The sequence below is a fragment of the Rutidosis leptorrhynchoides genome, chromosome 6 (genome assembly GCF_046630445.1).
Source record: "Rutidosis leptorrhynchoides isolate AG116_Rl617_1_P2 chromosome 6, CSIRO_AGI_Rlap_v1, whole genome shotgun sequence".
NCBI classification, from domain to species: Eukaryota; Viridiplantae; Streptophyta; class Magnoliopsida; order Asterales; family Asteraceae; genus Rutidosis; species Rutidosis leptorrhynchoides.
The window spans coordinates 357687737-357713701 of NC_092338.1; the positions used below are offsets into that span (position 1 = coordinate 357687737).

Genomic DNA, 25965 nt, shown 5'->3' on the forward strand with positions numbered 1-25965 from the left:
AATTACAACCGCAACAACAATCGCAACAATAACCGCAATCCTAACAATAATTACAACAAACGTCCCAACAACAACAACTACAACAACTGTTTTAACAACAATAACAATCCCAACAACAACCTCAATAACAACAAACAACATAAACAACCATGCTTCAGGTGTGCAGAGTACCATCCGAATGCGTTTTGCACAACAATTTGCACCAAGTGTAAGAGAAGTGGTCATGGCACGGCAAAATGTGAGGTTTACGGACCAAAGAACAACAAAAATAAAGAAACAAATAAGGTCGGAACAAATAATGCCGACGTAGTTTGTTATAAATGTGGAAAACCGGGCCACATTATTAGAAATTGCCCAAACCAATGGAATACTAATGGGCAAGGCTGCGGAAGAGTTTTCAATATTAATGCGGCAGAAGCGCAGGAAGACCCGGAGCTTGTTACGGGTACGTTTCTTATTAACAATAAATCTGCTTATGTTTTATTTGATTCAGGTGCGGATAGAAGCTATATGAGTAGAGATTTTTGTGCTAAACTAAGTTGCTCACCGACGCCTTTGGATAATAAATTTTTACTCGAATTAGCAAACGGTAAATTAATTACAGCGGATAATATATGTCGGAATCGAGAAATTAAACTGGTTAGTGAAACATTTAAGATTGACTTGATACCAGTAGAGTTAGGGAGTTTTGATGTGATAATCGGTATGGACTGGTTGAAAGAAGTGAAAGCAGAGATCGTTTGTTACAAAAATGCGATTCGCATTATGCGTGAAAAAGGAAAACCTTTAATGGTGTACTGAGAAAAGAACAACGCGAAGTTAAATCTTATTAGTAGTTTGAAGGCGCAAAAACTAATAAGAAAAGGATGTTACGTCATTCTAGCACACATCGAGGAAGTTAAACCGGAAGAAAAAAACATCAGTGATGTTCTCGTCGCAAAAGAATTTCCCGATGTATTTCTGAAAGAATTACCGGGATTACCCCCACATCGATCCGTTGAATTTCAAATAGACCTTGTACCAGGAGCTGCACCAATAGCTCGTGCTCCAAACAGAGTCGCACCCAGCGAAATGAAAGAATTACAAAGTCAGTTACAGGAACTTTTAGAGCATGGTTTCATTCGACCAAGTACATCACCATGGGGAGCTCCTGTTCTGTTTGTCAAGAAGAAAGATGGTACATTCAGGTTGTGTATCGACTACCGAGAGTTGAACAAACTTACCATCAAGAACTGTTACCCATTACCGAGAATTGACGACTTATGTGATCAACTACAAGGCTAGTCGGTTTATTCAAAGATCGATTTACGTTCTGGATATCACCAAATGCGGGTGAAGGAGGATGACATTCCGAATACTGCTTTTAGGATGCGTTACGGTCATTACGAGTTTATGGTTATGCCGTTTGGATTGACTAACGCACCAACTGTAGTGACCCGAACTTTTCCATGTTTATATATATTAATTGAGATTGATATTTACATGATTAAATGTTTCCAACATGTTAAGCAATCAAACTTGTTAAGACTTGATTAATTGAAATAGGTTTCATATAGACAATTGACCACCCAAGTTGACCGGTGATTCACGAACGTTAAAACTTGTAAAAACTATATGATGACATATATATGGTTATATATATAGTTAACATGATATTATGATAAGTAAACATATCATTAAGTATATTAACAATGAACTACATATGTAAAAACAATACTACTAACTTAATGATTTTGAAACGAGACATATATGTAACGATTATCGTTGTAACGACATTTAATGTATATATATCATATTAAGAGATATTCGTACATCATAATATCATGATAATATAATAATTTAAAATCTCTTTTGATATTATAAACATTGGGTTAACAACATTTAACAAGATCGTTAACCTAAAGGTTTCAAAACAACATTTACATGTAACGACTAACGATGACTTAACGACTCAGTTAAAATGTATATACATGTAGTGTTTTAATATGTATTCATACACTTTTGAAAGACTTCAAGACACTTATCAAAATACTTCTACTTAACAAAAATGCTTACAATTACATCCTCGTTCAGTTTCATCAACAATTCTACTCGTATGCACCCGTATTCGTACTCGTACAATACACAGCTTTTAGATGTATGTACTATTGGTATATACACTCCAATGATCAGCTCTTAGCAGCCCATGTGAGTCACCTAACACATGTGGGAACCATCATTTGGCAACTAGCATGAAATATCTCATAAAATTACAAAAATATGAGTAATCATTCATGACTTATTTACATGAAAACAAAATTACATATCCTTTATATCTAATCCATACACCAACGACCAAAAACACCTACAAACACTTTCATTCTTCAATTTTATTCATCTAATTGATCTCTCTCAAGTTCTATCTTCAAGTTCTAAGTGTTCTTCATAAATTCCAAAAGTTCTAGTTTCATAAAATCAAGAATACTTTCAAGTTTGCTAGCTCACTTCCAATCTTGTAAGGTGATCATCCAACCTCAAGAAATCTTTTTTTCTTACAGTAGGTTATCATTCTAATACAAGGTAATAATCATATTCAAACTTTGGTTCAATTTCTATAACTATAACAATCTTATTTCAAGTGATGATCTTACTTGAACTTGTTTTCGTGTCATGATTCTGCTTCAAGAACTTCGAGCCATCCAAGGATCCATTGAAGCTAGATCCATTTTTATATTTTCCAGTAGATTTATCCAAGGAACTTAAGGTAGTAATGATGTTCATAACATCATTCGATTCATACATATAAAGCTATCTTATTCGAAGGTTTAAACTTGTAATCACTAGAACATAGTTTAGTTAATTCTAAACTTGTTCGCAAACAAAAGTTAATCCTTCTAACTTGACTTTTAAAATAAACTAAACACATGTTTTATATCTGTATGATATGCTAACTTAATGATTTAAAACCTGGAAACACGAAAAACACCGTAAAACCGGATTTACGCCGTCGTAGTAACACCGCGGGCTGTTTTGGGTTAGTTAATTAAAAACTATGATAAACTTTGATTTAAAAGTTGTTATTCTGAGAAAATTATTTTTATTATGAACATGAAACTATATCCAAAAATTATGGTTAAACTCAAAGTGGAAGTATGTTTTCTAAAATGGTCATCTAGACGTCGTTCTTTGGACTGAAATGACTACCTTTACAAAAACGACTTGTAACTTATTTTTCCGACTATAAAACTATACTTTTTCTGTTTAGATTCATAAAATAGAGTTCAATATGAAACCATAGCAATTTTATTCACTCAAAACGGATTTAAAATGAAGAAGTTATGGGTAAAACAAGGTTGGATAATTTTTCTCATTTTAGCTACGTGAAAATTGGTAACAAATCTATTCCAACCATAACTTAATCAACTTGTATTGTATATTATGTAATCTTGAGATGCCATAGACACGTATACAATGTTTCGACCTATCATGTCGACACATCTATATATATTTCGGAACAACCATAGACACTCTATATGTGAATGTTGGAGTTAGCTATACAGGGTTGAGGTTGATTCCAAAATATATATAGTTTGAGTTGTGATCAATACTGAGATACGTATACACTGGGTCGTGGATTGATTCAAGATAATATTTATCGATTTATTTCTGTACATCTAACTGTGGACAACTAGTTGTAGGTTACTAACGAGGACAGCTGACTTAATAAACTTAAAACATCAAAATATATTAAAAGTGTTGTAAATATATTTTGAACATACTTTGATATATATGTATATATTGTTATAGGTTCGTGAATCAACCAGTGGTCAAGTCTTACTTCCCGACGAAGTAAAAATCTGTGAAAGTGAGTTATAGTTCCACTTTTAAAATCTAATATTTTTGGGTTGAGAATACATGCAGGTTTTATAAATGATTTACAAAATAGACACAAGTACGTGAAAATACATTCTATGGTTGAATTATCGAAATCGAATATGCCCCTTTTTATTAAGTCTGGTAATCTAAGAATTAGGGAACAGACACCCTAATTGACGCGAACTCTAAAGATAGATCTATCGGGCCCAACAAGCCCCATCCAAAGTACCGGATGCTTTAGTACTTCAAAATTTATATCATATTCGAAGGGTGTCCCGGAATGATGGGGATATTCTTATATATGCATCTTGTTAATGTCGGTTACCAGGTGTTCACCATATGAATGATTTTTATCTCTATGTATGGGATGTGTATTGAAATATGAAATCTTGTGGTCTATTATTATGATTTGATATATATAGGTTAAACCTATAACTCACCAACATTTTTGTTGACGTTTTAAGCATGTTTATTCTCAGGTGATTATTAAGAGCTTCCGCTGTCGCATACTTAAATAAGGACGAGATTTGGAGTCCATGCTTGTATGATATTGTGTAAAAACTGCATTCAAGAAACTTATTTTGTTGTAACATATTTGTATTGTAAACCATTATGTAATGGTCGTGTGTAAACAGGATATTTTAGATTATCATTATTTGATAATCTACGTAAAGCTTTTTAAACCTTTATTGATGAAATAAAGGTTATGGTTTGTTTTAAAATGAATGCAGTCTTTGAAAAACGTCTCATATAGAGGTCAAAACCTCGCAACGAAATCAATTAATATGGAACGTTTTTAATCAATAAGAACGGGACATTTCACCAACTGTGTTCATGGATCTCATGAACCGAGTGTGTGGGCCATATCTTGATAAGTTTGTTATTGTTTTCATCGATGACATACTTATTTACTCAAAGAATGATCAAGAGCACGAAGAACATTTGAGAAAAGTGCTAGAGTTGTTGAGGAAAGAAAAACTGTACGCTAATTTTTCAAAGTGTGCATTTTAGTTGGAAGAAGTTCAATTCCTCGGTCGCATAGTGAACAAAGAAGGTATTCAGGTGGATCCGGCAAAGATTGAAACAGTTGAAAAATGGGAAACCCCGAAAACTCCGAAACATATACGCCAATTTTTAGGACTGGCTGGTTACTACAGAAGGTTCATCCAAGATTTTTCCAAAATAGCAAAACCCTTGACTGCATTAACGCATAAAGGGAAGAAATTTGAATGGAAGGATGAGCAGGTGAAAGCGTTTCAATTGTTGAAAAAAAAGTTAACTACGACACCTATATTATCATTACCTAAAGGGAATGATGATTTTGTGATATATTGTGATGCCTCAAAGCAAGGCCTCGGTTGTGTATTAATGCAACGAACGAAGGTAATTGCTTATGCGTCCAGACAATTGAAGATTCACGAGCAAAATTATACGACTCACGATTTAGAATTGGGCGCTGTTGTTTTTGCATTAAAGACTTGGAGGCACTACTTATATGGGGTCATAATTATTATATATACCGACCACAAAAGTCTCCAACACATATTTAATCAGAAACAACTGAACATGAGGCAGTGTAGGTGGATTGAATTGTTGAATGATTACGACTTTGAGATTCGTTACCACCCGGGGAAGGCAAATGTTGTAGCCGACACCTTGAGCAAAAAGGACAGAGAACCCATTCGAGTAAAAGCTATGAATATAATGATTCACACTAACCTTACTACTCAAATAAAGGAGGCACAACAAGGAGTTTTAAAAGAGGGAAATTTAAAGGATGAAATACCCAAAGGATTGGTGAAGCATCTTAATATTCGGGAAGACGGAACCCAGTATAGGGCTAAAAGAATTTGGGTACCAAAATTTGGAGATATGAGAGAAATGGTACTTAGAGAAGCTCATAAAACCAGATACTCAATACATCCTGGAACGGGGAAGATGTACAAGGATCTCAAGAAACATTTTTGGTGGCCGGGTATGAAAGCCAATGTTGCTAAATACGTAGGAGAATGTTTGACGTGTTCTAAGGTCAAGCTGAGCATCAGAAACCATCAGGTCTACTTCAACAACCCGAAATCCTGGAATGGAAATGGGAAAACATTACCATGGATTTCATCACTAAATTGCCAAGGAATGTAAGTGGTTTTGATACTATTTGGGTAATAGTTGATCGTCTCACCAAATTAGCACACTTCCTGCCAATAAGAGAAGATGACAAGATAGAGAAGTTAGCATGACTGTATTTGAAGGAAATCGTCTCCAGACATGGAATACCAATCTCTATTATCTCTGATAGGAATGGGAGATTTATTTCAAGATTCTGGCAGACATTACAGCAAGCATTAGGAACTCGTCTACACATGAGTACTGCCGATCATCCACAAACTGATGGGCAGAGCGAAAGGATGATACAAACGCTTGAAGACATGCTACAAGCATGTGTTATTGATTTCAGAAATAGTTGGGATCGACACCTTCCGTTAGCAGAATTTTTCTACAACAACAGCTACCATTCAAGCATTGAGATGACGCCATTTGAAGCACTTTATGGTAGAAAGTGCAGGTCTCCAATTTGTTGGAGTAAAGTGGGGGATAGACAGATTACGGGTCCAGAGATAATACAAGAAACTACCGAGAAGATCATCCAAATTCAACAACGGTTGAAAACCGCCCAAAGTCGACAAAAGAGCTACGCTGACATTAAAAGAAAAGATATAGAATTTGAAATTAGAGAGATGGTTGTGTTGCCCCGTATAAAACCACCGTGTACGAATCATCAACAACAGGATCATTACAAGGTCAAACACTATATGCGTTTTCAAAACAAGTTTGCATTCAAGATAAAAGGTGACGTCATAACTAACGTCAAATGTTTTACAACCAAATTATGCTTCAATGAACAGAAGAAAATATAATAGTGCGTGACCCTTAGGTCATTACAGATCATAGTTTCAAAAGTAATAATGTTTGAATGCAAATAAACGTTCATGCCGTGACATCTCTAAAGCAGCGGGTGTCTACAGCAAGACTAGTACACAGCAGAAGCAAATAACCTTAATCACCTGAGAAAAACATGCTTAAAAACGTCAATGCAAAGGATGGTGAGCTATAGTTTAAGTATAACAGTATGTAAGGTAGGCCACGAGATTTCAGTGCTACAAAGAGCGTTTCAAAACAGTATGATAAAGTATATGTTAACCGTGGGCACTTGGTAACTAACTTAACGTTTATACCCCCTGAAAGTACACTTGGAAAGTGCGTATGTATACGAAGTATTAAACACTCATTAAATGCTAGCGCTACTAGCCCGAGTGGGGATGTCAAACCCTATGGATCCATATCTAAGATTCACGTTCACCGGTTCAAAAACCAATGACTAAACGTTACCGAGCTAAAGGGAATGTTTATGCCGTTGTATAACCCACACATATATAAGTTTAAGTACTCGTACCTAGTATGTAAAACGTAAAATTCACATGTATTCTCAGTTCCCAAAATAGTTAAAGTAAAAAGGGATGTTATAACTCACAGTGGTAAAGTAGTGGTAAAGTCGAGTCGGGAAAATAAGCAAGTACGTAGGTCCGGAAAGTCCTCAACCTAAGTCAAATAGTACTAAGTCAGTAAATCATCTCAATAGGTTTAAATGTATGTAAATAAGGTCTTAAGGGTTATCATCATTCATCATCAAACAAAAGGTGTAAAGTAAGTTTCGTTCATGAAAAGAGTTTAAAACAAAGGCCGACTTCGGTCAGTCACCACGGCCTCAATACCTACTGAAATAAAGTGAGACCAGTGGTCATGGCTCCGTATATGAGTCCTTTATTTGTGGTAAAAATTCCAGAATCATACTCGTCTTCTTTTGACCGTGGCGACGGTCTAAGTGCGAGTAGGTCAGAATTTTCAACACAACGTTAAAAGACATAGTGACACTCGGAGGGCCATAAATCCTAAACCGTAACTCGGATTAAGACGAGTCCTAAATGAAAAGTTATCTAATCGAACAGATCTAACTGAAAATTATCTTTACATTAGCCTAGGTTGTACTGATCCAACCCAGAACAGTAAAACAGTAGGTTCCGGTGGGTCTTGGTGTTCGATGTTTGTCACGGTTCTCATCCTTGATGCATATAGCTTCAAGTGTACAACTCGTTGATGTGTTTGCATCATCTTAACCAAGGTTTCACCATCATAACACTTGTGTAAGTCTAAGACATGTAGCACAACTCAATTAAGTGTAGTATGTAGTTTGATGAACCAAAGTTACATCAAAGTCTTAGATTTAACACATACATGAACTATAAAAGTAATATTGAACTACAAACTTGAAAGTAAACTAACTAATCAAGATCTTAAGATGTAGAACATAGTTCTTAGTTAGATCTTGAAGATCCAAGACCCAAAAGTTTAGATCTAAAGTTATTAAGTTAAATCTAACACAAGTGTATGAAGTTATAACTAAAGAGTTACACTTCCATGTTCTTGAAATCTTAAAGTTAACTTTTAGTTTCAAGAAGTATGAGATCAAGACTAACTTGTAATACTTGACCATTTAAACCAATAAACATGAAATTAAAGTGTATAATATGAAGTAATAAACTTAAATAAACCAGTTAATAAGTTCATGGGTTTCATACTTTTAAAGATTCAAGCCTAAGTCTTGATCTTTAGAAAGTAACTTTAAGTTTACTTCATGAACTTCAAGTATGGTTTTAACTCATGAACTTTAATCTTTTAAAACAATAAAGGTAGAATCATAAACTAGTAAGTTTATGTTCTTGTATGTCTTGTAAGAACAAGTTAATATGAAGAATCAAACTAACAAGTTTGATTCTTAATAATTTGTAAGTAAACAACAAACAATCACAAGTATTTAAGTAACATACATGAACAAGTAATTAAACAACAATATGAAACAAGTAATGATGATGATTATGTGATGTTTAGTTCTATTTTTAGATGAAGAAAAAGAGAGGAAAAGTGTTCATATTACTTACAAGTATTTGAGAGAAAAAGAGAGAAAAAGAAGTAAGTTTGATGTGTGTGTGTAAAGTGAAAATGGAACAAATGAAGTATGCAAGTGATAAGTAAATAAAAAAAATTTTGAACACTCCCTCTCCATCATAAAAGTTGACGGTTTGCATCAAGGAAAAGGGGAGGGAAGTGTCCACAAGGTTAAGCATGTAATTGGCTTTAAAAGTTGGTTACTAGGGTGCATGGTGTTGGAAAATGGTGTAACCTTACAAGTAACTAGATTCTTTTACATAAATAATCTAGTTTAAACCCTTAATGGACTACTTACATGTGAGTTGGGCTAAAGAGTCCATAAAAGATGTAGGGTGGGCTTTTAAGTCCAATAACACTAATAAAAGCCCAAGTTCCATTAATTAACAAATTAATCCAATTAAAGCCCAAGTAATTAACTAATAACCTCAGTTAATTAAAATGATTAATAAAAATAATCATGAATGTAAATAATATTCTAAAAATATTATTCGTGAAAGTTTCGTGTGTCACAAAGACGTTTCGGGCATTTAAAGTCAAGTACGGGCAATCATGGCAACATGTAAATGTAATAACATACATTCGTTTAATCACACGTATTAATAATAATCATTATTAATTAAAAGTGGAAAAACCAGGGTCGTTACATTACCCACCTGTTAAAGAAAATTTCGTCCCGAAATTTTAAGTTGAGGTAGATTGAGGAGTCGGAAAAAGGTGAGGATACTTCCGCATAATTTGATCCTCTCGCTCCCAAGTAAACTCAGGTCCTCGTTTGGCATTCCATCGTACTCGGACGATCAGAATCTTGTTGCGTTTTAAAGTTTTGATCTCACGATCCATAATTTCAACAGGCTCTTCCACGAAGTGGAGTTTGTCATCAATTGTAAGTTCTTCAAGTGGTATGATAAGTTCGGGTGCAGCAAGGCACTTCTTCAAGTATGACACGTGGAAGGTAGGATGAACTGAGCTCAATTGTGCTGGTAGATCCAAACGGTAAGCAACGGGTCCAACACGTTCCAAGATTTCAAAAGGACCAATGTATCGTGGGTTCAACTTTCCACGTTTTCCAAAACGAATCACACCTTTCCAAGGTGCAACCTTCAACATTACACGGTCACCAACGTTGAATTCAAAGTCTTTACATTTAAGATCGGCATAACTCTTTTGACGGTCACGAGCAGTCTTAAGTCTCGCTTGTATCTGTGCAATCTTCTCCGTTGTTTCGTGTACTACCTCGGGTCCGGTGATTTTCTTTTCGCCTACTTCGGCCCAACAAATAGGATATCGGCACTTGCGGCCATACAATGCTTCGAAAGGTGCGGCATTAATACTCGAGTGATAACTGTTGTTGTATGAAAATTCGGCGAGTGGCAAATGCCTTTCCCAGGCCTTTTCGAAATCAATGACACATGCACACAACATGTCTTCCAAGGTCTGAATCGTTCGTTCACTTTGCCCGTCGGTCTGTGGGTGATAAGCAGTACTCATGTCGAGACGGGTTCCCATGGCTTCTTGCAAAGAGCGCCAAAATCTGGAAGCAAAACGGGGATCGCGATATGAGATGATCGATAAAGGTACACCATGACGAGATACAACCTCTTTGATGTATAATTGAGCAAGTCTCTCCATCGTATCCATTTCCTTCATAGCCAAGAAATGTGCAGATTTAGTAAGGCGGTCAACAATAACCCAAATGGTATCGTATCCGCCCACCGTCTTTGGTAGCTTGGTAATGAAATCCATTGTTATCCTTTCCCACTTCCATTGTGGGATTTTCGGCTGTTGAAGTAACCCAGAAGGTCTCTGATGCTCGGCCTTAACTTTCGAGCAAGTTAGACACTTACCAACATAGGTTGCAACGTCTTTCTTAAGATTCGGCCACCAATACTGTTCTTTAAGGTCGTGGTACAATTTGCCCGCTTCGGGATGAATCGAATATCTCGATTTGTGTGCTTCATCAAGTATAAGGTTCCGTAGATCTCCATAAAGAGGTACCCAAATTCTTCCGGCATAACATCGGAGTCCAGTATCCCTAACCTCGAATCGAGAGACAAGTATGTTCAAATATTCACGAGATATATTCTCCTCCTTGAGAGCCTCATCTTAGGCTACTCGGATCTGACTGTTGAGATTCGAATGGATGGTGATGTTCAGAGCCCTAACACGAAGAGGTGACGTTCTCTCCTTTCAGCTTAAAGCGTCGGCTACAACATTGGCCTTTCCAGGGTGATAGCGAAGTTCACAATCGTAGTCGTTCAATGTCTTGATCTATTGACGATGTCTCATGTTCAGTTGCTTCTGATCAAAGATGTGCTGGAGACTCTTGTGGTCGGTGAAGATAGTGCTTTTCGTTCCATACAAATAGTGTCTCCACAATTTGAGTGCAAAGACAACGGCTTCAAGTTCGAGATCGTGGGTAGTGTAGTTCCGCTCGTGAATCTTCAGTTGACGGGAAGCATAGGCAATAACCTTTGATCGTTGCATCAGTACACAACCAAAACCACTCTTCGATGCATCACAATAAACAACAAAGTCGTCACTGCCCTCAGGAAGTGATAGGATAGGTGCGGTGGTTAACTTCTTCTTCAAAGTTTGAAATGCTGATTCGTGTGCGGGTTCCCAAATGAACTTCTTCCCCTTGTGAGTCAGCGCGGTCAAAGGACGCGCAATCAGAGAGAAACCTTCAATAAATCTTCGGTAATAACCTGCGAGACCTAGGAATTGGTGAATATGCGTCCGAGTAGTGGGGGTCTCCCACTTGCTGATAGCTTCAATCTTGGCGGGATCAACTTTGATACCCTGGTGGCTCACAACATGACCCAGAAATTGGACTTCCTTCAACCAAAATTCACACTTGGAGAATTTGGCGTAAAGTTGCTCTTGCCTCAAGAGTTCAAGTACTAGTCGAAGGTGTTGCTCATGCTCTTCTTCGCTCTTAGAGTAGATGAGGATATCATCTATGAAGACGATAACGAACTTATCCAGGTATGGCTTGCAGACACGATTCATGAGGTCCATGAACATGGCAGGTGCGTTGGTTAATCCGAATGGTATCACGAGAAACTCATAATGACCATAACGAGTTCTAAACGCAGTTTTCATCACATCACTTTCCTTCACCCTCAACTGGTGATAACCGGATCGCAAATCGATCTTTGAGTAAACGCTCGATCCTTGTAGTTGATCAAAAAGATCATCAATACGGGGAAGAGGATACCAATTCTTGATTGTCAATTTGTTGAGTTCACAGTAGTCAATACATATACGGAAGGATCCATCCTTCTTCTTCACAAATAAAACAGGTGCGCCCCAAGGCGAGAAACTTGGTTGGATAAACCCTCGATCTAATAACTCTTGTAGTTGACTCTGTAATTCTTGCATCTCGGAAGGTGCGAGTCTATAAGGTGCGCGAGCTACAGGTGCAGCTCCTGGCACTAAGTCGATCTGAAACTCTACTGCTCTCGATGGTGGTAATCCAATCAATTCTTCAGGGAAGACATCGGAAAATTCGTTCACAATTTGAACGTCGTTCACGCTCTTCACCTCGGTTTCTACCGTTTTCACATGCGCTAGCACGGCAAGACATCCCTTCTTCATAATCTTTTGCGCTTTCACGCAACTAATGAGGTTCAACTTCGAGGTAAATCTCTCTCCGTAGATGATCAGTGGCTCATCGTCTCCTTGTGGTATACGAAGAGATTTATCTCCACAGATAATGTCGGTCCTTATCTTGCTCAACCAATCCATACCGACGATCACGTCAAAACTTCCCAATTTGATGGGTATCAAATCAATTTCGAAATCTGCAGCAGCTATGTTGATAATAGCTCCTCGACTAATATGGTCAACTTTCTTAAGTTTTCCATTGGTGATCTCGACAAGCATACTCTCTTTTAACGGGACTAATGACCAATTAATCTTATCGCAAAAATGTCTACATACATAACTTCTATCGGCACCAGTATCAAATAAGACAGAAGCTAATAGATTGTTGATAGTGAATATACCTGTCACCAAGTTGGGGTTTTCTCGGGCGTCTCTTGCATTAACGTTGAAAGCTCTACCACGGGGTGGTCCGCCGTCTTTTCTTTTATTGGGGCACGCATTTCTGAAATGGCCCATTTGTCCGCATTCGTAGTACTTTTTAGGTCCATTGGTGTTCGCCTTCACATTCAGGGTGGTGACCTTGCAGTCTTTACCGATATTCCCAGTCCGTTGGCACTTTTCACAAACAACGTTACAATACCCAGTATGGTGCTTGTAGCACCGCTTGCATTATGGTAAGGTTCCCTTGTAGTTCAGGTTTGAGTTGGTGTTCGGATTGGGGTTTCCACCGTTGTTGTTTCCTCTGAAACCCTCATGTCGTTTCGCCGGGTTCTGATCATAGGTCCTTCCCCTGTTGTTATCTCATTTTGCTTCTTACTACTACCTGCTTCAGACTTAGCCTTCTCCGGTTCATCGATGATAATTTGGTTCATTAAAGTATGCGCCATGCGCATTGCCTCCGGTACATTAGGTGGCTTGGACGAGGTGACATTTCCCTTAATGCTCTTAGGAAGTCCCCAGAAGTACCTTTCCACTCGCTTGAATTCCGGGGTGACCATTGTCGGACACATCAGGGCTAATTCTAAAAATCTTCGGTTGTAACTATCCAGGTCGTTCCCAACAGCCTTTAACTGCATAAATTCCATCTCCATCTTCTGGATCTTGGTCCTAGGGCAATATTCCTCAATCAGGGCCCCTTTGAATTCCTCCCATGGATTAGAAAACGCCTCATCAATACCTTTTGCTTGAGCCAACGTGTTCCACCACGTTAGCGCACCATCAGATAGCGTGCATGAAGCAAACTTGGTTTTATTTACCTCGGAACAGTTACTAACTCGGAACACAGATTCTAACTGCTCGAACCATCTAGTGAGACCAACCGGCCCCTCTGTTCCACTGAAATTGTGTGGTTTGCAACTTTGGAACTCTTTGTACGTACACTCATTACGAACGGGCTGAATAACCGGTGGCGGTGGCGGTGGAGCTTGTGGTTGCATTTCCGCAATGGCTGCGGCTACCCTTTCGGCAATCATCTCCTCGATTTGGGCTGCGGTAGGTGTTGATGTTGATCGTCCGTTGGCCATGATGTTCTAAACAAAAATTTTGACTCAAGTCAAAATCCAGTATCCAGATAGTAATAATACAGTATATGGTAACCAACACGGAATCAACACATCACATGTTTATTAAGTAATGCAATCCAGGTACAAATACCACAGAATCATCATACAGTAACGTAAATAGAACATCGTGCAAGAATTACATAACGCAAAGTTCCATTCATTAATAATAATAAGTTGCATACATCTGTATTAGTTCGTACAATACATAAGTGAAACATAAAACTACAACTAGATTACATAATGAAATCTAAATACAAAAGTCCTACGGTGAAGGTGGGTGTAGGATGTCCAATACATGAGATATCTGGTCCTCGAGCTCAGTTACCCGAGCACGGAGGATCTCCACCTCCCTCATCAGTTCCTCGACAGAGGGAGTGGGTGGGGCAGGCGGTGCAGTCGGTACGGGTGGTGCTGGTGGAGCTGGTGGTGCAGACGGTCCGGCTCCAGAAGTAGAGGCTGCGAGGCGGTAAGGCTTACGGATGAACGGATCAGCAGGATACGGCACAAGCCGCTTACGGGCGGTAACCCTACGACGCCGACCAAATGCGTCAGTGAATGCTCGACCTCCGTTGATCCCCGGAATAATGGTGCCGTCGAAACGGTACCGCTTCTTCGGCGGGGTGGAGGGTGGCTGAACAGGTGCGTCATCAAGGTCCTCCTCGTCGGAGTCATCGTCACTGGAGTCGTCTGTGGATGAGTCGTCGGATGAAGGGTCATCTAAATCGTGTGGAGGTGGCTACACGGGTGGCTTTACTGGCTCTCCTCGGGCGGCCATCATCTGTCGGTATCTAAAAGGTGGGATTGGCACGAGTCGTCCATCAGGAGCGCGTCGGTACCAATGGCGATACTGGTTACGGAATGGACCCTCCCCAAATTCCGCGGGAATCACAACATCACCGGAGCGAGGCTGTGACCCCGAGGGTCCTGGGGCAGATGGAGCTGGAATCTCCGGGAGGTCCTGGGCTCCGTCAGAAGTAGCCATTGGGGCGGGAGTATGGATGCTAGCTCTGGAAGTCGAAGCGCCTGGGTCACTAGAGTGTGTCGCTGACGGGATCGGGGGATCGGCAACAGTGGCAGGTGAAGTGGCTGACGAGTCTGAACTGCCCAAAACGATAGCAGGTGGAATATCCGACATCTGAACAAGGAAAAATAAATTTTCCATGTCAGTAAGTCATAAAGCAAGCACGTATTAGGCCAAGTAACTATAACAGTCTAAATCATGTATAACAGTAAGTAGCATGGCAATAACGATAAGTATCATGCAATCGAAAGCAGATAATAGCATGCAGTAGTGACATCATGTAATAGCATACGGCATATAGTAGTAAAAGTGAGCAGCGGCATGCAGTAAGTTCAGCGGAAACAAGTAAACTAGCAAGTTCTAGATTAGTCCTATTAGTGAACCCTACTTGGGTCGGTCTTAGACTCACTAATGCAACCTAATTCCCTACAACCAATGCTCTGATACCAAATGTGATGCCCTGTACAAAACCATCGTGTACGAATCATCAACAACAGGATCATTACAAGGTCAAACACTATATGCGTTTTCAAAACAAGTTTGCATTCAAGATAAAAGGTGACGTCATAACTAACGTCAAATGTTTTACAACCAAATTATGCTTCAATGAACAGAAGCAAATATAATAGTGCGTGACCCTTAGGTCATTACAGATCATAGTTTCAAAAGTAATAATGTTTGAATGCAAATAAACGTTCATGCCGTGACATCTCTAAAGCAGCGGGTGTCTACAGCAAGACTAGTACACAGCAGAAGCAAATAACCTTAAGCACCTGAGAAAAACATGCTTAAAAATGTCAATGCAAAGGATGGTGAGCTATAGTTTAAGTATAACAGTATGTAAGGTAGGCCATGAGATTTCAGTGCTACAAAGAGCGTTTCAAAACAGTATGATAAAGTATATGTTAACCGTGGGCACTTGGTAACTAACTTAACGTTTATACCCCCTGAAAGTACACTTGGCAAGTGCGTATGTATACGAAGTATTAAACACTCATTAAATGCTAGCGCTACTAGCCCGAGTGGGGATGTCAAACCCTATGGATCCATATCTAAGATTCGCGTTCACCGGTTCAAAAACCAATGACTAAACGTTACCGAGCTAAAGGGAATGTTTATGCCGTTGTATAACCCACACATATATTAGTTTAAGTACTCGTGCCTAGTATGTAAAACGTAAAATGCGCATGTATTCTCAGTTCCCAAAATAGTTAAAGTAAAAAGGGATGCTATAACTCACAGTGGTAAAGTAGTGGTAAAGTCGAGTCGGGAAAATAAGCAAGTACGTAGGTCCGAAAAGTCCTCAACCTAAGTCAAATAGTACTAAGTCAGTAAATCATATCAATAGGTTTAAATGTATGTAAATAAGGTCTTAAGGGTCATCATCATTCATCATCAAACAAAAGGTGTAAAGTAAGTTTCGTTCATGAAAAGAGTTTAAAACAAAGGCTGACTTCGGTCAGTCACCACGGCCTCAATACCTACTGAAATAAGGTGAGATCAGTGGCCATGGATCCGTATATGAGTCCTTTATTTGTGGTAAAAATTCCAGAAGCAAACTCGTCTTTGTTTGACCGTGGCGACGGTCTAAGTGCGAGTAGGTCAGAATTTTCAGCACAACGTTAAAAGACACAGTGACACTTGGAGGGCCATAAATCCTAAAACGTAACTCGGATTAAGACGAGTCCTAAATGAAAAGTTATCTACTCGAATAGAGCTAACTGAAAATCATCTTTACAGTATCCCAGGTCGTACTGATCAGACCCAGAACAGTAAAACAGTAGGTTCCGGTGGGTCTTGGTGTTCGATGCTTGTCACAGTTCTCATCCTTGATGCATATAGCTTCAAGTGTACAACTTGTTGATGTGTTTGCATCATCTTAACCAAGGTTTCACCATCATAACACTTGTGTAAGTCTAAGACATGTAGCACAACTCAATTAAGTGTTGTATGTAGTTTGATGAACCAAAGTTACATCAAAGTCTTAGATTTAACACATACATGAACTATAAAAGTAATATTGAACTACAAACTTGAAAGTAAACTAACTAATCAAGATCTTAAGATGTAGAACATAGTTCTTAGTTAGATCTTGAAGATCCAAGACCCAAAAGTCTTGATCTAAAGTTATTAAGTTAAATCTAACACAAGTGTATGAAGTTATAACTAAAGAGTTACACTTCCATGTTCTTGAAATCTTAAAGTTAACTTTTAGTTTCAAAAAGTATGAGATCAAGACTAACTTGTAATACTTGACCATTTAAACCAATAAACATGAAATTAAAGTGCATAATATGAAGTAATAAACTTAAATAAACAAGTTAAGAAGTTCATGGGTTTCATACTTTTAAAGATTCAAGCCTAAGTCTTGATCTTTAGAAAGTAAACTTTAAGTTTACTTCATGAACTTCAAGTATGGTTTTAACTCATGAACTTTAATCTTTTAAAACAATAAAGGTAGAATCATAAACTAGTAAGTTTATGTTCTTGTATGTCTTGTAAGAACAAGTTAATATGAAGAATCAAACTAACAAGTTTGATTCTTAATAATTTGTAAGTAAACAACAAACAATCACAAGTATTTAAGTAACATACATGAACAAGTAATTAAACAACAATATGAAACAAGTAATGATGATGATTATGTGATGTTTGGTTCGATTTTTAGATGAAGAAAAAGAGAGGAAAAGTGTTCATATTACTTACAAGTATTTGAGAGAAAAAGAGAGAAAAAGAAGTAAGTTTGATGTGTGTGTGTAAAGTGAAAATGGAACAAATGAAGTATGCAAGTGATAAGTAAATAAAAAAAATTTTGAACACTCCCTCTCCATCATAAAAGTCAACGGTTTGCATCAAGGAAAAGGGGAGAGAAGTGTCCACAAGGTTAAGCATGTAATTGGCTTTAAAAGTTGGTTAATAGGGTGCATGGTGTTGGAAGATGGTGTAACCTTACAAGTAACTAGATTCTTTCACATAACTAATCTAGTTTAAACCCTTAATGGACTACTTACATGTGAGTTGGGCTAAAGAGTCCATAAAAGATGTAGGGTGGGCTTTTAAATCCAATAACACTAATAAAAGCCCAAGTTCCATTAATTAACAAATTAATCCAATTAAAGCCCAAGTAATTAACTAATAACCTTAGTTAATTAAAATGATTAATAAAAATAATCATGAATGTAAATAATATTCTAAAAATATTATTCGTGAAAGTTTCGTGTGTCACAAAGATGTTTCGGGCATTTAAAGTCAAGTACGGGCAATCATGGCAACATGTAAATGTAATAACATACATTCGTTTAATCACACGTATTAATAATAATCATTATTAATTAAAAGTGGAAAAACCAGGGTCGTTACAATGGTCATGCTTAAAGTTGCACCTTGGAAAGGCGTTGTTCAATTTGGTAAACGAGGGAAATTAAATCCAAGGTATATTGGACCATTCAAGATTATTGATCGTGTCGGACCAGTAGCTTACCGACTTGAGTTACCTCAACAACTCGCGGCTGTACATAACACTTTCCACGTCTCGAATTTGAAGAAATGTTTTGCTAAAGAAGATCTCACTATTCCGTTAGACGAAATCCAAATCAACGAAAAACTTCAATTCATCGAAGAACCCGTCGAAATAATGGATCGTGAGGTTAAAAGACTTAAGCAAAACAAGATACCAATTGTTAAGGTTCGATGGAATGCTCGTAGAGGACCTGAGTTCACCTGGGAACGAGAAGATCAGATGAAGAAAAAATACACGCACTTATTTCCAGAAGATACGTTAACACCTCCAACTGCTTAAAATTTCGGGACGAAATTTATTTAACGGGTAGGTACTGTAGTGACCCGAACTTTTCCATGTTTATATATATTAAATGAATTTGATATTTACTTGATTAAGTGTTTCCAACATGTTAAGCAATCAAACTTGTTAAGACTTGATTAATTGAAATAGGTTTCATATAGACAATTGATCACCCAAGTTGACCGGTGATTCACGAACGTTAAAAATTGTAAAAACTATATGATGACATATATATGGATATATATATATATAGTTAACATGATATTATGATAAGTAAGTATATCATTAGGTATTTTAACAATGAGTTATATACATAAAAATGAGACTATTGAATTAAGAAACTTGAAAACGGTATATATAACGATTATCGTTATAACAACGTGTTACTAATTACATATGAATCATTTTAAGATATTGGTACACTATATATAAACATGTTAAATGATATGTAAACATATCATTAAGTATAATAACAATGAACTACATATGTAAAAACAAGACTACTAACTTAAGGATTTCGAAACGAGACATATATGTAACGATTATTGTTGTAACGATATTTAGATGTATATATATCATATTAATATATATTAATACATAATTATATCATGATAATGTAATAATTTAACATCTCATTAGATATAATAAACAATGTGTTAACAACATTTAACAAGATCGTTAACTTAAAGGTTCCAAAACAACATTTACATGTAACGACTAACGATGACTTAACGACTCAATTAAAATGTATATACATGTAGTGTTTTAGATGTATTAGTACACTTTTGAAAGACTCCAAGACATATATCAAAGTACTTCTACTTAACAAAAATGCTTACAATTGCATTCTCATTCATTTTCATCAACAATTCTACTCGTATGCAACCGTATTCGTACTCGTACAATACCCAGCTCCTAGACGTATATATACTATCGATATATACACATAATAATTCAGCTCTTAGCAGCCCTAGATAGTCAACAAACATGTGGAACCAACAATTAGACAACTAGCATGACTTATGAGCAAGGAAACAAAAACAAGAACTTCTTTTAACCCCACTCACCTTCACCACTCACCACCTACTCCATTTCACTTCCAATTTTCTTCCCAATTCTCTCTCAAAACACACACGCTCTTCCATGAACGTCTAAGTTACTATTTTTCCAGCAAAAATCATCAAATACAAGCTTTGGTTATTACTTATAATCATCATAAAAACAATTACTCAAGAACACATCAAGAACACTTCCAAGTTTACAAGTTTAATTCCAAGTTTCCTAATCCATTCCAAGAAATCATATAAGATAAAGAAACCTTTGTTATTTACAGTAGGTTATCTTTATAAATCAAGGTAATATTCATATTCAAGCTTTGATTCAATTTCTATAACTATAACTATCTTAATTCGAGTAATAATCTTATTTGAACTTGTTTTTGTGTCATGATTCTATTTCAAGAACTTCTAAGCCATCAAAGATCCTTTGAAGCTCAAGTTATTTTTCATCATTTCCAGTAGGTTTACCTACTAAACTTGAGGTAGTAATGATGTTCATAACATCATTCGATTCATATATGTATAACTATCTTATTCGAATATTTGAACATGTAATCACTAGAACATAGTTTAGTTAATTCTAAACTTGTTCGCAAATAAAAGTTAATCCTTCTAACTTGACTTTTAAAATCAACTAAACACATGTTCTATATCTATATGATATGCTAACTTAATGATTTAAAACCTGAAAACACGAAAAACACCGTAAAACTGGATATACGCCGTCGTAGTAACACCACGGGCTGTTTTGGGTTAGTTAATTAAAAACTATGATAAACTTTGATTTAAAAGTTGTTCTTCTGGGAAAATTATTTTTCTTATGAACATGAAACTATATCCAAAAATCATGGTTAAACTCAAAGTGGAAATATGTTTTCCAAAATGGTCATCTAGACGTCGTTCTTTCGACTGAAATGACTACCTTCACAAAAACGACTTGTAACCTGTATTTTTGACTATAAACTTATACTTTTTCTGTTTAGATTCATAAACTTAATTTCAATATGAAACCATAGCAACTTGAATCACTCAAAACGGATTTAAAACGAAGAAGTTATGGGTAAAACAAGATTGGATAATTTTCCTTGTTGTAGCTACGTGAAAATTGGTAACAAATCTATATTAATCATATCCTAGCTAACTCATATTGTATTATACATGTATTCTAATATATTATGTAATCTTAGGATACCATAGACACGTATGCAAATGTTTTGACATATCATATCGACCCATGTATATATATTATTTGGAACAACCATAGACACTCTATATGCAGTAATGTTGGAGTTAGCTATACAGGGTTGAGGTTGATTCCAAAAATATATATACTTTGAGTTGTGATCTAGCCTGAGACATGTATACACTGGGTCGTGAATTGATTCAAGATAATATATATCGATTTATTTCTGTACATCTAACTGTAGACAACTAGTTGTAGGTTACTAACGAGGAAAGCTGACTTAATAAACTTAAAACAGTAAAACGTATTAAAAATGTTGTAAATATATTTTGAACATACTTTGATATATATATGTACATATTTGTTATAGGTTCGTGAATCGACCAGTGGCCAAGTCTTACTTCCCGACGAAGTAAAAATCTGTGAAAGTGAGTTATAGTCCCACTTTTAAAATCTAATATTTTTGGGATGAGAATACATGCAGCTTTATAAATGTTTTACAAAATAGACACAAGTACGCGAAACTACATTCTATGGTTAGATTATTAAACCGAATATTGCCCCTTCAAGTCTGGTAGCCTAAGAATTAGGGAAATGACCCCTAATTGACGCGAATCCTAAAGATAGATCTATGGGCCTAACAAACCCCATTCTGGAATTTGGAATGCTTTAATACTTTGATTTATATGGTGATTGCGATTTCCAATTTATGACATACTTGCGAGTATGCGGGGAATATTCTATATGCATTATGTTAATGTCGGTTACCAGGTGTTCATCACAGAATGATTTTTATACACTTGTGAGTGTAGGATTATTGAATAAATGAAATCTTGTGGTCTATTATATTAATTTGATAATATATAAGTTAAACCTATAACTCACCAACATTTTTGTTGACGTTTAAAGCATGTTTATTCTCAGGTGATTATTAAGAGCTTCCGCTGTTGCATGCTAATATATGGACAAGACTTGGTGTCAGCATGCTTGTATAATATTGTTTAAAACTGCATTCGAGATTTACTTTGTTGTAACATATTAATATTGTAAACCAATATGTATTGGTAGTGTGTAAGTGTGATATTTTTAGATTATCATTTCTGGATAATCTAGGTGGTGTATTTTTAACCTTGTCGATAAAATAAAGGTTATGGTTTGTTTTAAAAATGAATGCAGTCTTTGAAAAATGTCTCATATAGAGGTCCAAACCTCGCAACGAAATCAATTAATATGAAACGTTTATAATCAATATGAACGGGACATTTCAGATGCTTCAGAAGGGAAGATGGGAGATGTCTCTGTTAAACTATGTCACTAATATAACTGTGGCACCAGGGGCAGCCACTCAAACCAACCTGCTAATAAAATGTTTATAACCGATTTTACTGCAAGAAAATCACAACTCAGTAACGAAGGGATTTATCCGAAATCCTAAACATATGCCATTTATATATTAAACTTTTAATTTTATCATAACCAAATTGTCTATAACCAAAAAAAATTACAAGTCCAAATCTAATGATAAAAACTATATGCTTTCTAACTACATATATTTTTAACAAAACGTCTAGTCGTTGATATACATTATGAGCAACAGTTTTCTTTGTTTTACCCATTTGGTACTCATCTTCCATGCTAGATGTTCTACTTCCCTGCATTGACCCATTTAAGATCAAACATATAAATCTTATCGATGCATCTGAGATAAAACTCATTTAAAAGTAATTTATCAAAACTGCCACTTTTTTAACATATTGTCACAAAATCTGGTCCATGGGTTTCATCCTTGGTGTCCACTGTCCACACCATGACTTGACCGATTGTATCTTCCATCTATAGTTTAATACTCATATATAGAGCATAAATCACTAAAATTCTGCACTACATTCATCTCTAATGGTTGAGCATCCGAGCAACACTGCATAACACACCACAGTAAGTTTGGAGAATACAATGTAATGGCACAATATGCTTAAACAGTAGAAACATCACATATTCACAACAAAGTGGGAAAGTGTTACTTTTAAAAAAACATTTTATATTCTTTTTTTTTTTAATCTGAGTTTCCATTTCTATCATTTTGTTCCTTATAATCCATGTACTTCCCTTAGTTTACATTTTGTACCCACATAAATTTTTAAAATCTTTTTTCCTGTTAATTACTGTGACATAACCGAAATATCCTAAGCCTACCTTCTTTATCAACACAAATATGGTTCGTAATAATTCTGAAAAATTCTTCGCAGTTCCAAAAAAAAATCTGAAAAACAACCATGGACTATGTGGTTATTCAATATCATTTTAATGTAGAATTGTTTAGGATCACTAATCACTTTCAAACTACATATGAAACAGTCACACATCATTGTCATCATCATAAGTTTATAATAGCCATTACAATACACATTCTTTTCCATGTTTTCTACCATAAATATTTGAAGTATTCATAAAACTTACTTTATGTTCTTGTTTGAGATGGAAACTGAATAATCCTATACAAGTAATCCTTATCTTCAAACAGAAGCAACAATCTTGTAAAACCAAATGGAAACCGTTTGTGGTTCAATAAACTCGAGACAATTTAACGCTCTAAGAAACACAAAAATCGTCATAATTAGCTCAAATTTGAGTTGCATAATACACACAAATAACATACAAAAAGATACAGAGATGATCATAACTTACAAAAATTAGGATTGCATACGTCACACAAATAACATACAATTCGATTATACATCCAAAATCGAGTACCACATACAATCAAAATCGATTGGAAACATTGAATAGAAAATACCTAAATTCATCTTAAACAAAACAATGCACGCTATTCAAAAATTACAAATACAGTACTGCAAATGTTAATTAGTTTACACAATATTTTCAAAACCCTAATTAAAATCATCAATGAAGAAACATACCTTGGAATCTTTAAATATCGCAAATGCGAGTTGAATCATATTGCAAAAGAAGAACGAAAGTAGAATTTGTCGAATTTCTTTTACGATTTTAGTCTCCAGTTAAAATACTAACCCGTGAATTTCGAATGAAGATTATTCAATAACAGATATTGATTAACCAAATTGACCCTTAACGATAGTAGATCCTGATGTTTGCGAGTGATTTTTGAAGAATTCCTAACCCGTAAACGTTCTTACTATCAAAATATTTCGATTGATTTGTGAAGGTTGCGTGTTGAGAAGCATGCGATTGAAGCGAGGGTTTGCCAGTTGTTTTGTTCGTAAGGATTGTAGGTGTCGACTAATCTGAGTTTTGTATGTTTTTAATTGCCCGTGTTTTTGTTAACTAGTAAAATGGGCCCGCGCGATGCCGCGGACCTTTCAGGTTGTATATTCATAGTTAATGGAGCGTTATGTATTTACAGAAGTAAAAACGTTTTACTACGGGTGTTTTTAAATACATGTAGTTAGTATCTAATGTATCTAATAGCCTTTTTAACGGCATGAAGATCGTGTAAAAAAAAAAGGGAAACAGAATTATCGATATGATGTAGTTAGTTTGGGGAGTTTATTATAGGTTATGGAACACTGATCTAAATACACGTAATTAGCGTTTTTTTTTTTTTGGAAGTGTCCGTGTCTCGTATAGTTAGTCTCGTTGTGTTCGTTAGATTTTTTTGAGTTGAACGGTGGGTTCGAAAAAAATTAACGCGAGCCGAGCGGGAAGATATGTCCCGTTGAGTATTGAATAGAATCCGAGGTATTTAGCGTTTTTTTAGAAGTGTCCGTTTCGCGTATAGTTAGTCCCGTTGTGTTCGTTAGATTTTTTTGAGTTGAACGGTTGGTTAGGAAAATTTTAACGCGAGTCGAGCGGAAAGGTATGTCCCGTTGAAAATATGGGTGAAGTTTAATTAAGTTTTCTTATTAAAATATTGATTTTACACTTGATACCCCTGGTTTGAGGGTTGGGATGTAACTTTTTACATTTTTTAGGGGGTGTTTTGTATTTTTTTCCTCCTTTTTTCCTTGTTGTCGTTTTTGGGGGGAATTGGGTGGGGGTTGGGATAAAACGACCAAAATTTGGGTGTTGAATAGAATCCGAGGTATTTAGCGTTTTTTTAGAAGTGTCCGTTTCGCGTATAGTTAGTCCCGTTGTGTTCGTTAGATTTTTTTGAGTTGAACGGTTGGTTAGGAAAATTTTAACGCGAGTCGAGCGGAAAGGTATGTCCCGTTGAAAATATGGGTGAAGTTTAATTAAGTTTTCTTATTAAAATATTGATTTTACACTTGATACCCCTGGTTTGAGGGTTGGGATGTAACTTTTTACATTTTTTAGGGGGTGTTTTGTATTTTTTTCCTCCTTTTTTCCTTGTTGTCGTTTTTGGGGGGAATTGGGTGGGGGTTGGGATAAAACGACCAAAATTTGGGTGTTGGTTAGTATATATGGTAATGTAGGGGTAATATGGGAAGGAAAGTTTTGATAGTGTACTTATTGAGTTATAATTATATCTAAGGGTGTAGAGAATGGGTAGGTGATGATAATTTTCTTGATCTAATGGTTGAGATTAGTGTAAAAATTTAAATGTATCTCTTTTTTACTTTATTATAATGTATGGTAGGGATTGGAAACTTTTAACATAATTAAACAAGATATAAAAGTATAAAAAAGGAAAGTTGATAGCGAATCGAAGAGGTAAATGTAGAGGATATTTCGAGACTTGATTGATTAATTAATTCAGATTTTAACGGGCTCTTCAATCATCCTTAACTGGGCTTCTTCTTCTCTTCTCTTGTTTCATTCGTTACTTCAGTCCAATATTATCCTTAATTCTTGTAATTACTTTTCACTTTTTACTTTATTTACTTTAATGTTTACTTAATAAAAACAATATATCAGACACTTTGTTTGGTTATTTT

At 36.1% G+C, this 25965-nt stretch overlaps 1 long non-coding RNA gene across 1 annotated transcript; it reads right to left on the minus strand.

The window, feature by feature from the left end:
• Window positions 1–22538: 22538 nt before the first annotated feature.
• On the minus strand, window positions 22539–24353 carry LOC139855999 (uncharacterized). The gene is made up of 3 exons (XR_011761635.1): window positions 24010–24353; window positions 23549–23680; window positions 22539–23009 (listed from the first exon to the last, which is right to left on the minus strand). It is a non-coding gene; the product is annotated as an uncharacterized lncRNA (long non-coding RNA).
• Window positions 24354–25965: the final 1612 nt, after the last annotated feature.